The sequence below is a fragment of the Mustela erminea genome, chromosome 3 (genome assembly GCF_009829155.1).
Source record: "Mustela erminea isolate mMusErm1 chromosome 3, mMusErm1.Pri, whole genome shotgun sequence".
Classification (NCBI taxonomy): domain Eukaryota; kingdom Metazoa; phylum Chordata; class Mammalia; order Carnivora; family Mustelidae; genus Mustela; species Mustela erminea.
In genome coordinates this window covers 69,953,003-69,967,152 of record NC_045616.1, presented here as the reverse complement: position 1 = coordinate 69,967,152, position 14,150 = coordinate 69,953,003, and positions in this window count along the sequence as shown.

The following is a 14,150-nucleotide window of genomic DNA, read 5'->3' as shown; positions in this document are numbered from 1 at the left end:
CGAAGCATGATAGGAGTGCTAGTGTTTTCTCTAAAGTCATATCAGCTATTATTAGATTGTCTACAGAACCAAACTCTGAGTGCTTTTTCAAAAAGGTACAGCAATTTCCCCCATTCTAATTGCTGTACCAAGAGTAATTTGTCTTCTGGGCTTTGGGGCGGCTGAACTACTTTCTTCTTTTGCCTGAAGTTTTATCAAGGCAATATGCTTAATCAATGTTTGCTGATGTTTCTGGTCTAATGCTTACTGACAGCAGGTGCAAAAAAAAAAGTAAATTCCCATCTGCATAAAGATCTTCCTTAAATTCACCCGCATGTTGTTTTGCTGTAATTTTAGTAGACAGGTGATTTTTCATGGCACCTTCATGCGTTTCATCCACCCCCATAGCTGGCTTCCTTTCCCTACCTGCTGTTCCCAGAAGCTGTGCTCTGCTTTGCACAACTGTGTGGCAGATCCTCTCAGTCTATCCTACTTGGCCTGTTGATGAACTCTCCTTAGTGCTTTGTGTTGACATGCTGGGCCAGGAAATAGACCCTCTCTCTGAGTAATGTAGACTCTGGTGCTAATCCAGCAGTTAAGCCAAGCCAGAGGTGGGCTATGAAACTGGGCCTTCTGGATAACAGCAGAAACCGTAGAAGGACTTTGTTGACCCGAAGGATCTATTTCCATGGATTTCCAACGGATGGAAATTTAACCAAGGGAAGCCCATTAACCTTGATGATAGTCACTTGGCTAATTACCCATCAAAACCCTGGGAATGTGCATTTAGATGACAGCCTCTTCCTCATCAGTATTTGTTTACTGCAGCAAGGGAAGGGGCTCGCCTTTCTGCTCCCCACTAGAGAAGCGTAGTTTCTAAACCCACAACAGTATACAGGGCCTCAGGCAGGCATTTTTGCACACTGGCGTCCTCATTTCAGCTGGCCTTCGATTCTTTTCGGCAAAGGGAACACCTTGCCTTCCATTTCTGCTGAAGAGGAAAGAAAAGAAGAGTGTTTGTCCCTTAGAGAGACTCTTCTCTGTTGCTAGAAGTTCCCAGTGTCCTCTGTCAGCTTGCATGTCCGTTCCTGTCCTACCAGTGTGCGGGGTTGTGCTGAAGATCACGTGAGGTCCCACACAGATCTGAAATTGAAAGTGTAATATGAGGGCAAGGCCTTATTTTACTCTGCAGAAGGAAAATTTCAGTAGCACCGTGCATGGACAGCAGCCATCTTTGAGGCTCAGGCTACAATAAAGACAGCAGAACTGAACCGCAGCATTAAGTGACTGTTTGGTTTGCTTGTTCTTTTTTTTATTATTTTTTTTTAAATTTTTTTTTATTTTTTATAAACATATAATAGATTTTTATCCCCAGGGGTGCAGGTCTGTGAATTGCCAGGTTTACACACTTCACAGCACTCACCATTGGTTTGCTTGTTCTTATGGAACATACTCAACCGCCCTGCCCCGGTGCACTCCAAAGATTTTCTGAGAATAAGGTAGACATTTTTAAACGGAATGAAGTTGTGAATACACCACTGCTGTTTCACTAATGCGGCTCCCTCCTCCCCGCTGCACATTATTTCCAAAACACTACATGCAGATCACCCTAAATCAGCTTTAAAAAATAAGAGAAGGAGGATGAAAGAAGAGGGAGGGGTAGAAATCAAGCCCCTCTGGGGGTTCAAAGGCCAGACATAAAACGACAAGCAAGTGAGAATTAAACAAAGCTTTGTGAGAGAAATCTTAAAACAAGATGCATCAGAACCAATAGAAATTCAAGATCAATTGTGTCAGCAGATCAAAGACGAGACCTAGCCTAGCGAAGAGCGTTAACCATCATCAGGGGAAATGCATCCTACTTCTAGAGCGAAATAGACCCCTTCCTTCTCTGTGGTGATCGGACTGGCTTTTGGGTAAAGAACCAAATGAGAGAATGCAGATATATTTATCCATAGTTTGGGTTTAGAGAACCTGAGAAAAGAGTATATTAGCTTTGTAAAAAGACTCTAGAGAGCTTGGGTACTAAAGATTATAGAGGCTAGAGTTGATGATCCTTGTTATAGGAGCTTTTCTATTTAAACAGGATCTGTACCCCACCGGCAGGTATTTTGTAGGAAGATTTCCTCTGACTGGGTTTCAATGAGTAACCCTTGCTGCTTATCTGGCAGATAAGCAAAAAACCTGTTCCTCAATTTTAATTTAGCAGACTTAAATAAATGTATCGTTGGCTGAAAATCAGGACCATGGAGTGATGGTAACAGTCATGGTAGAAAGACTTGGCAGGAACAACTGCACAGATTTGTCCATACTCTATTTAGAGACCTGCATTACATGGAGGGTGATAGACTGCCAGCACTCTGCCTAGCTGCCAGGAGTCTATATTCATCTCAGTGCTGGAACATTTAAAACAATGCTCAAAATGAACTGTACTGTCCATGCAGGATGAGTGATACACATGCCTACAAAAGGAATAATTTACAAGTGTAACCCTAAAATTGAAGTGTTTTGAATCTTTGTCTTTTGGGTTAAGATAAGAAACAGTACTCACTTGCCAAAGATAAGACCATGGTCCATTTTCTTGTTGGCCCATGGTCAATAGTAAAATAATTCTTGATTCCTAAAGCAAAGAATGGTATAATCGGAGCTAGAGCTTCAGGAGCAACAAGTGTGATTAAGCAGGTGATTCGGAATGCAACTGAACTGTCATATAGTGGTTATCAATACATGGAATAGAAAAAAGCCCCAGGAAAATGGGACAGATTGACTGTTAATCGAATATTTGTGTAAGCTCTGTAATGTTGTTAGAAGAAAGTAAATTATTATCACCAAGGGGTACTTGAGAAACACACACAAAGAAGTAAGACCAGCCAATCCAGCTCGATGGGATGGACAGGTATATCTCAGATAATAATCCAGTTTCTGATCTACTGGTCACCTCATTGTAACAGAGTGGCTGACTACTGCTAAATACATATTAGGATTTTTTTAGAAACAGAGATAGTCCTCTAAGTCTATAAGTAGGCTGATGTGGAAAATTATCTCCATGACATTCCAGGCAGGTAGTCTTTCCCCAACCCTTCTAAAAATCTCTCAGTCGATATAGTTTAAGTAGAGGATGGGTGAGAAACCTTAAGACTTCATATAGAACTTGGGCCTCACATTAATTTCTTTGCCTTGAACAAAGACCAAATGGTATTATTATTACTTAGAATACTTTTTCCTATAGAGAATATATTTTACTCACAGCAATCATATAACAGAGTTCTTGCTGAATAAGGATACACAAGAGAGCTTAAATGAATAAATGAGCCAACTAATTTATTCTCAAAGTATTTTAAAATCTCCCAGTCTGGTTGTGGATTCATCTTTTGCCCCTTGAAGTACTTTAAATTTTTGCTTTATATATTTTAACACCATATTATTATATGCATACAAATTTAAAGCAGTTTTTCCTTCTGGTGAATTGAACATTTAATAATAAGGTATCCCTCCTTATCTCCAATGATGGTTTTTACTTTAAGGGTTACTGTGTTTGACAATAAAATAGTCATGTTATTTTTGTTTTGGTTAATATTCAGATGTTCTTTATTTCCCTCTTGTTTCGCTTTCCATATCCTTATGTTTTTTTTTTCCCATATCCTTATGTTTTTGATGTTCCCTCTTCTAAGCATCATATCTGTTTTTTGTTGACTTCCCTCACCTCAGCTTTGCTGCAGTCCTAGATTATACAGAAAAAGTCCTATATTCTAGCCACTACCTGTGCATTGTCTGTTCTGTGGTAAGCTCAGGGATTTCCTTGTTTCTCCTGGCATTCATGACATTAACGTTTGAAAACCCATTTTTAGGAGGTCAGACTTCAAGATGCCCTTCCAAGAAACCAGTCACCTCAGATGTGGTTTCTGTTCTCTTTCAAAATTATAGAAAAAAAAAAGCTCCTTACAAAACGGAAAATACGATCCCAAGTTTACTAAAAATGTAGATGGCATCCAAAAACATGGGAGGCTATTTTCCAAATGATTTCTATGATTGTTTCAGAGCAGTGTGTTATTATAGATGGTGCCAGTTTACTTAGATATATATGGATTTGCATATCCTCAATTTCAAAAGTGAAGGTATAATATCAGAAAAGAATAATGCATGTACACATATATATTTGTGGTTGTTTTCCCATGTGTAAGTCTGGCATTTCCAACAGCACTGTATGACCTCAGATTCATAAGACAATAAGTTTAGAAAGGAGAGGTGAGGGGATGTGATTTAATTGTCCTTTAGTAGTGCTCTAGAATTCTATGTCTGAAATGTATTTTGAAGGCCTCTACTGAATAACACTCCTCACAGCTCTCCCAAGAGGCTTTCCCTTCGATGATCAACTAAAGTTTTAAGATGTGCTGATGTGTTGAGTCTCTCTTGAAAGTCAAGTTTCTCTCTCTTGGTGTTCCTTACTTCCTTTCCTGGTTCATGCCGCTCCTCTCCATCCTTAAAATCCAATGATGTGTGCAGACGCGGCTTGCCAGCTGGACTAGAGTTATGGCAAGCGAAGTATTGACATCATCTGGCCAAACACATAGCCAAGGAAATGAACAGGCCTGATGTACGTGTGTCCTGATTTACTTTGGAACGCCATTGCACGGCTCACAAAAAAAGTCAGTTGTATTTTTTCCATATGGCATCCCAAAACCCACATACTCGTGGCCAAAGGTTAGGGTGTTTTTAAGTGGTTAGGGAAAGACAGGAAAACCGGCCACATCATATGTACTCTGAACTGTCTGATTAGGGAGAGATTATGTATTTGATGTTATGTTTTGAATATTTTAACTCCAGGATTTCCATTCTAGACTGTGTGACCTCACCTGGTTATAATCTGCATTTTGCCAGAAGAGTCCGCGGAGCACTAACCCCTTTGGAGACATTACCTCATCAGTCCTCCCCGTGGTCCTGCAGGAGAGATGGGGTCAAGCGTGTTAGGGAAGAGGAAGCAGAAATCAGGCTTTCCTCTTCGGACTGCGACTCAGAGGCCTGGGCCCCAGTTCAGAAAGGAACGTGGGCTCCTACACTTGGGAAGTCATCAGGGGAATAGCTGTTTCTCTCTCTCTCTCTCCCTTTCTTTCTTTCTTTCTTTCTTTCTTTCTTTACAGTGTACCTCCTGTTCCTGATCTACATGGTGATGCTAAGAACCTTCTGATGGGTGTTCTGTTCTTTGTTTCTCTTTTTCCCTACGATTTCTTTAATTTCCCAGCCCAGTCCAAATCCTTTTAGAGTTTAACTCAAACCATAAACCAAACAACTTGTTTGGGCCCCTAAATGTCATTCTCTGGTGTTCAGCCTCTTGTCCAGACTGTAAACTTATGACAGGGGTGGTATTTTGTGATTTCTGTTATCACTCATGGCGCCCACCCAGAGCAGCACGCCCCATGCCCGCCTCTCCCCACTTCATCCCTCTCTAGCTTTCTACTCAGCGTTGTTGCTCTGTTTTGTGCTTTTTACTTAGTGTGTGTCTCCATCTCTAGAATGTAATTTCCTTAAAGGCAGGAGCTTTGTCTGTTTTGTTCATCCCTGTGTCCCAAGTGCCTAGGATGGGGCCTGGGACATAGGATGCCCTCATGAACAAGTAAGTAGTCATTGAAGGAAAGAACTAATGTTTGTAGGAGGAATTCAGTTACAGCATGGACATATATTTTTGTTGCTATTAATTGTTGGGGTCTGGTTCTCCAATCACTTTGTTTGGATTGTGTTTTGTTTTGTTTTCTTTTCCTGCTCTGGGGGTGTCCAAGCAAAAGATCACAACTGATAACTTTTGGATTTACAGAGATGATGAGCCATTTTTAAGTGGAGAAAGATGAAGGAGGCAGAGAACTCTCAAATGAATGTCATTTTTAGAGCATCGATGTTGCCTGGCATTGAAGAGAGCTTTTCATTCCAGATGACATAGAAAAATGTACACTCTATCAGAGGGGCAGGGAGAGTGCCATTGAAATGCCAACGGTACAGGACACTGCATATCCATAGACTCAAAGAGGGCCCCCACAAACAGGGATGTGGGCAAGGAAACTGGGGTACGGAGAGAGACAGTCATTTACGCAAAGTAACACAGCTAAATAATGTCTGAGCTGACTTTTGATCAGATGATCCTTAAGAAGTTTTAATGGAAAAAAAAAACATCTACTAGGGCCTGTATCTGGTAAGCTTCTATGGTTTCTCAGCAGCCCAAATATATGTTATCTAGTTTTGCAGTTAGTGTTCATATAGAATCAAGTGTAACATGTTGTTCAGCTTCCGGTTGTAGCCACTCAAACCAAGTTCACCTGCTTTGGTAAGCGAGGCAGACCTTACAGCAAGACACCAGTTCCCCATGTTAGAGAGTGCTCAGGTACAAATCTAGCTGGTCCCCTAGATGCTCAGAACTGCTTATTGCCTGTGAGTACACAAAAAAATCACCCTGGCAGGGTACTCCTCAGGTCTGGCTTTGTGAAAAGCCAAGCAGGGATAGAATCAGGTACTTGCTACGACAGCTTAAGGACTGCGTCCTTTTTTTTTTTTTTTTAAAGATTTTATTTATTTATTTGACAGAGATCACAAGTAGGCAGAGAGGCAGGCAGAGAGAGAGGAGGAAGCAGGCTCCCTGCTGAGCAGAGAGCCAGATGTGGGGCTCAATCCCAGGACTCTGGGATCATGACCTGAGCCGAAGGCAGAGGCTTTAACCCACTGAGCCACCCAGGCGCCCCATGAGGACAGCTTCTTGAAAAGGAATGGAGCAGGAATGCTGCACACTCCCCCTGTGTGGGCTGTCAACGAAAGGTAGTGCTTTCCTTCTCTCCTTGGAGCTCGTGGTAATCCCTGCCCATGGTGTGGCTTTCTGATCTCCCCTCTTCTCCTCTTAGCCTTGTCATGTGAACAGGAGATAACACCGGAGTGAATCCGAGAGGCTCAGAAACAACTTAAAACCTCTCTTTCAGCAATTGGAATCAAGTTGACACTCTTTGTGTTAATAGAATACCTGTTCTATGAAGATGTTAACTTTGACATTGTAGATTCATTCCAGAACCTGTATGTCTTTCTTAGTAGGACACAAGTTAGTGGCAAGGTACTGCTCATTACCCACTGTACCTTGTTCTTTGTCTCTCCTTTACGTTCACTCTTTTATCTCTCTTTTTCTCTTGATGGCCCCTTCCTCCTTGCCTTCCCCCTCTGCCTCCCTCCTACGCTCCCTTCCACTTCACTCTTGCCTGGGTCTTGGGCCTGTGAGGGACGCTCACAGCCGTCTTAGGTCTGTCATCAGCAGGCAGAAAAGTTCCTGATTCTCCAGTTGTCAAGATGTTCTCCAATATGGTAATTTCTCTTCATTCAAAATAGAATATTCTAGGCTGTGGTTTCCTATTGTTGCTCTAACAAATTACCACAAACCCAGTGGCTTACAGCAACACAAATTTACAGTCTTATTTCTGGAAGTAAAGAAAACCTAAAAATCAAAGTATCAGGAGGGCTGAGTTCCTTGTGGAGAATCCATCCCTTTGCTTTTGCTAGCTTCTAGAGGCCACCTGCATTTCTTGCCTCATGATCCCTTCATCTTCAAAGCCACCAGTATTGCATCTTCAAAACTCTCTCTCTTTCCCTCTTCCATCATACATGGTGGCTTCTCTGGCTCTAACCTTCCTGTTTCCTTCTTATAAGGTATTTGTGATGAAATTGGGCCTACTCAGACAATCCAAGATGGTTCCTCATCTCAAACTCCTTAATTTAATCACATTTGAAAACTCTGTTCTGCCTTGCCATGTGGATATTTGGGGGGGCCATTATCCTTTCGACCTGAGCTGTGAAACCAGTGACCTCGAAAGGAAGTTACTGGCTTGAACATTCTCATTCAAAGAACAAGCAACTTTATTTAGGTCCTCTTGTGGGAACAAGCTCAGTTTCCAAAAACAAAACAAATGAAATAATGAGCAGGGTCTTGCCCAGAGATTGGATTGTAGTTGCTTGTGGGTGAATTCCCATCTCTAGTGGTTTTATTTGGGAAAGATAAAGCCACAGGGTGATTAAGCAGAGCATTGGAAAAATCTAGATCCTGAGTTTGAGGTCTAGCTCTGGCATTTGCTATAGGATCTTATGTGTGTCTTTCTTAATTATAGGCAAATCTCTACTTAACTATAAAATGGGTATGATAATTTTTCCCTCATAAGGTTGGAAGATTAAGACAATTATATATGTAATATGACTAGTATGGTGCCTGGCTTATAGAAGTTACTTATTTTAACTCTTTCCTTGGTGATTAGATTAAAGGTCAAGAATGAAATTGCAAAGTAGACCAAAGTAATTAGGTTGAGAGTAATCAAATGGATTTTGAGCAATGGAATTTTAAAATAAACTCAGAGGATATTCTTACACAATCCAATGGGAACTGATAAAATCTATTTCTTCTTATCTGGCTTTATTCTGATTACATTTTATGTCTCCAAATTGAATGAGGATATGTAAGGGAAGATTTGACCTGTCTCATGTCTATACCTGGCGAATTGTAGAAAGATAGCAAATAGCTCTCATTCTCAAGTTTGACAGAAACATACCATCTAAAGTTCCAGTGGGTCTTTAGGAACCATCCAGAACAACCTCACAACAAATGTTGGTGCTTTTTGCTTGTTTTTACTTAAATGTTTCCTGCAACGAGAATTTTGCAACCTTTTGAAATAGTTCATTGCATTGTTGACCAGTTCTTATTAGAAAGTTCCTCCTTATTTTAGCTAGTGAACTGCTTCCCTAAAGTTTCTTTTTTTTTTTAAATTCTATTTCTTCTCTCTAAACTTACACAAACCTAATGCAGCATTTATAATAACAATCCTACAGATGCACACCCCCTCAGCCTTGTCTTTCCTAAGTTAAAATTCCAAGGTTTCTAAAACTTATCGTCATTTACTATTCTTTTCAGGTTTTTCCAAATCTTATAGTTTCCCTTCTTTTAGTGTGCTGTAGTTTATCAATGTCTCCCACAAAGTAAGTTATCCAGAGCTAAACAGAGTATTCTGGAGGTAGTCGAATTAGTGTACAGTATGCAGAGACTACTATTTCTGTTGGATCCGGCTTAACTTTCCAGTGATGAAGTCTAACTTCATCAGTTTTTTAAAACATTAGTCTCATAGTTTTGTCATTTGGCTTTTTCTGAGCTTATAGTCAATCAGTGCTTTATAAATAAGCATTTCTTTTCCCCTATCCTTAGCTGTCCAATTGATTTATCAAAATGTTTATCGTACAAACAATATTATGAGGATAGATAAATATGAAATAACTAACCCAGGATCTTTTTATGCCCATATCTGTAATTTTCAATTATCCATATACTTTTTTAGTCCCCGCTCGTAAGCTTCTGTGAATCTTACATAGTTTTCAATATAATCTAGACTATATTTCCACTTTAAAGACTAACATGCTAAAATATTCCCATGCTGCTACATTATATTTTATAATTACACTCAAAGATACATTAAATTCTATAAGATGTACTATTTACTCATCCATTTCCTGTCCCAGACATTGAAGCTGCTCTATCAATGTTCATAGAATGTTTTGCTTTGGGGAGATTTTAATATAGTCCTTGAAATCAATGACTTTTTGGACCAAAGTCAGAATTTGATGTTTCTCTATTTCAAATTTCCTCCTTTTTAGTTTTACTCCTGTTCAGACCACTTCTTCATTCTCCTGATCTTTGCTCTTAACATCATCTTTCAAGTCTAAACAAATATAAGAGAGAAGTAAAACTAAGACTTCAGATTTTACTATCCACATTAATTCCTACAGTTAGTTCATAAGAATCTCGCCCTGAAACAGCAGCCCCTGTAAATGCCAGCCTAAGATCTCCAATGTCAAGGGCAATTAGGAAACCCATTTCTACCCTTCACTGCTTTTTTTCTTTCTGGTCAACTGATGCCTGCAATTACTGGCAGCCAAATTTGGTTAAGTTGCTTGGGGGCAGGCTCTGGGGTTGCTTTCCCTTACTACATAACAACCTCCTCATGGAGGGCTCCCAGTTAATACTTCATGGTAGAAGGAATGAAAGAAGATAATTAAAGATAAGATTTAACCATTTAAATCAACCTGGGGAGCTACATCTTCATTCACACTAATGAGTAATTTGTTGGTGTTAGACATTTCTCTGGGCACAGGTTTCACTACGAGAAACAAAGATTGTGAAGCGCTCCAGTCCTGTTGGAGAGAGGATAGTAATGGACTTGAACACCTCAAATAGGTACATTATAATTTGGTCCAGGGCCAGTCTTGGACTTTACAGACCCAAACTATTAGTGCTAGAACTAACCCCAGAGACTTAGAACTACTACAGCTCACGGATACTACTCTCAAATGTGTGGGATGCTTTGTGGCCTTTTAGAATTTTTATTATTATTATTTTTTATTTAGATATTTTTATTAACATATAATGTATTATTTACCTCAGGGGTACAGGTCTGTGAATCATCAGGCTTACACTTTTCACAGCACTCACCATAGCACATACCGTCCCCAATGTCCATAACCCAACCACCCTCTCCCTACCTCCCTGCCCCCCAGCAACCCTTAGTTTGTTTGTGAGATTAACAGTCTCTTACAGTTTATCTCCCTCCTGATCCCATCTTGTTTCATTTTATCCTTCCATACTCTCCAACCCCCCCCCCACCCTGCCTCCCAAATTCCTCATTTCAGGGAGATCATATGATAATTGTCTTTCTCTGATTGACTTATTTCATTCAGCATAATACCCTCTAGTTCCATCTATGTCATTGCAAATGGCAAGATTTCATTTCTTTTGATGGCTGCATAGTATTCCATTGTATATCTATACCACATCTTCTTTATCAATTCATCTGTTGATGGACATCTAGGTTCTTTCCATAGTTTGGCTATTGTGGACATTGTTGCCATAAACATTTGGGTGCACGTGCTCCTTTGGATCCCTGCATTTGTATCTTTAGGAGAAATACCGAGTAGTGCAATTGTTGGGTCATAGGGTAGCTCTATTTCAACTTTTTGAGGAACCTCTATGCTTTTTTCCAGAGTGGCTGCACCAGCTTGCATTCCTACTGACCATGTAGGAAAGTTCCCCTTTCTCCACATCCTCGCCAGCATCTGTCATTTCCTGACTTGTTAATTTTAGGCATTCTGACTGGTGTGAGGTGATATTTCATTGTGGTTTTGATTTGTATTTTCCTGATACTGAGTGATGTGGAGCACTTTTTCATGTGTCTGTTGGCCATCTGGATGTCTTCTTTGCAGAAATGTCAGTTCATGTCTTCTGCCCATTTCTTGATTGGATTATTTGTTCTTTGGGTATTGAGTTTGTTAAGTTCTTTATAGATTTTGGATACTAGCCTTTATCTGATATGTCATTTGCAAATATCTTCTCCTTTTCTGTTGGTTGTCTTTTGGTTTTGTTGACTGTTTCCTTTGCTGTGCAAAAGCTTTTGATTTCGATGAAGTCCCAATAGTTCATTTTTGCCCTTGCTTCCCCTTGCCTTTGGTAATGTTTCTAGGAAGGAGCTGTCATGGCTGAGGTCGAAGAGGTTGCTGCCTGTGTTCTCCTCAAGGATTTTGATGGATTCCTTTCTCATATTGAAGTCTTTCATCCATTTTGAGTCTATTTTTATGTGTGGTATAAGGAAATGGTCCAGTTTCATTCTTCTGCATGTGGCTGTCCAATTTTCCCTACACCATTTGTTGAAGAGACTGTCATTTTTCTATTGGACATTCTTTCCTGCTTTGTGGAAGATTAGTTGACTATAGAGTTGAGGGTCCATATCTGGGCTCTCTATTCTGTTCCATTGATCTATATGTCTGTTTTTGTGTCAGTACCATATTGTCTTGATGATGACAGCTTTGTAATATAGGTTGAAGTCTGGGATTGTGATGCCACCAATTTTGACTTTGTTTTTCAACATTCTTCTGGCTATTCAAGGTCTTTTCTTTTTCCATATAAATTTTAGGATTATTTGTTCCATTTCTTTGAAAGAAATAGATGGGATTTTGATAGGGATTGCATTAATGTGTAGATTGCTTTAGGTAGCATAGTCATTTTCACAATATTTGTTCTTCCAATCCATGAGCATGGAACATTTTTCCATTTCTTTGTGTCTTCCTCAATTTCTTTGATGAGTACTTTATAGTTTTCTGAGTACAGATTCTTTGCCTCTTTGGTTGGGTTTATTCCTAGGTATCTTATGGTTTTGGGAGCAATTGTAAATGGGATCAACTCTTTAATTTCTTTTTCTTCTGTCTTGCTGTTGGTGTATAGAAATGCAGCTGATTTCTGTGCATTGATTTTATATCCTGACACTTTACTGAATTCCTGTATGAGTTCTAGCAGTTTTGGAGTGGGGTCTTTTGGGTTTTCTGCATAAAGTATCATATCATCTGCAGAGTGATAGTTTGATTTCTTCTTTGCTGATTCAGGTGACTTTTATTTCTTTTGTTGTTTGATTGCAGAGGCTAGGAATTCTAGTACTATGTTGAATAGCAGTGATAGTGGACATCCCTGCTGTGTTCCTGACCTTAGCTGAAAAGCTCTCGGTTTTTCCCCCATTGAGAATGATATTTGCTGTGGGTTTTTCATAGATGGCTTTGATGATATTGAGGTATGTACATTCTATCCCTACACTTTGAAGAGTTCTGATTGTGAAAGGATGCTGTATTTAGTCAAATGCTTTTTCAGCATCTATTGAGACTATCATATGGTTCTTGTTGTTTCTTTTATTAATGTATTGTATCACATTGATTGATGTGTGGATGTTGAACCAAACTTGCAGCCCAGGAATAAATCCCACTTGGTCATGGTGAATAATCCTTTTAATGTACTGTTGGATCCTATTGGCTAGTATTTTGGTGAGAATTTTTGCATCGCTTTTCATCAAGTGTATTGGTCTGTAATTCTCCTTTTTGGTGGGATCTTTGTCTTGTTTTGGGATCAAGGTAATGCTGGCCTCATTAAATGAGTGTAGAAGTTTTCCTTCCATTTCTATTTTTTGGAACAGTTTCAGGAGAATAGGTATTAATTCTTCTTTAAATGTTTGTTATGATTCCCCTGGGAAGCTGTCTGGTCCTGGGCTCTTGTTTGTTGGGAAATTTTGGATGACTGCTTCAATCACCTTACTGGTTATGGGTCTGTTTAGGTTTTCTATTTCTTCCTGGTTCAGTTGTGGTAGTTTATACTCTCTAGGAATGCATCCATTTCTTCCAGATTGTCAAATTTGCTGGCGTATAGTTGCTCCTAATATGTTCTTATAATTGTTTGTATTTCTTTGGTGTTGGTTGTGATCTCTCCTCTTTCATTCATGATTTTATTTATTTGGATCCTTTCTCTTTTCTTTTTGATAAGTCTTGCCAGGGGTTTATCAATCTTATTAATTCTTTCAAAGAACCAGCTCCTAGTTTTATTGATTTGATCGACTGTTCTTTTGGTTTCTATTTCATTGATTTCTGCTCTGATCTTTATGATTTCTCTTCTTTTGTTGGGTTTTAGCTTTCTTTGCTGTTCTTTCTCCAGCTCCTTTAGGTGTAGCGTTAGGTTGTGTACTTGAGACCTTTCTTGTTTCTTGAGAAAGGCTTGTATCGCTATATACTTTCCTCTGAGGACTGCTTTTGCTCTTTCTCACAGATTTTGAACAGTGGTGTTTTCATTTTCATTTATTTCCATGAGTTTTTTCAATTATTCTTTTATTTCCTGGTTGACCCATTCATTCTTTAGTAGGATGCTCTTTTTCTTTTTTTTAAAGATTTTATTTATTTATTTGACACAGAGAGATTACAAACAGGCAGAGAGGCAGAAAGAGGGATGGGGGGAAGCAGGCTCCCTGCTGAGCAGAGAGCCCAAAGCAGGGCTTGATCCCAGGACCCTGAGATCATGACCTGAGCTGAAGGCAGAGGCTTAACCCACTGAACCACCCAGGCACCTCTAGTAGGATGCTCTTCAGCCTCCATGTATTTGAGTTCTTTCCAGCTTTCCTCTTGTGATTGAGTTCTAGCTTCAGAGCATTGTGGTCTGAAAATATGCAGGGAATGATCTCAATTTTTGGTACTGGTTGAGACCTGGTTTGTGACCCAGGATGTGATCTATTCTGGAGAATGTTCCATGTGTACTAGATAAGAATGTGTATTCTGTTGCTTTGAGATGGAATGTTCTGAATATATCTGTGATG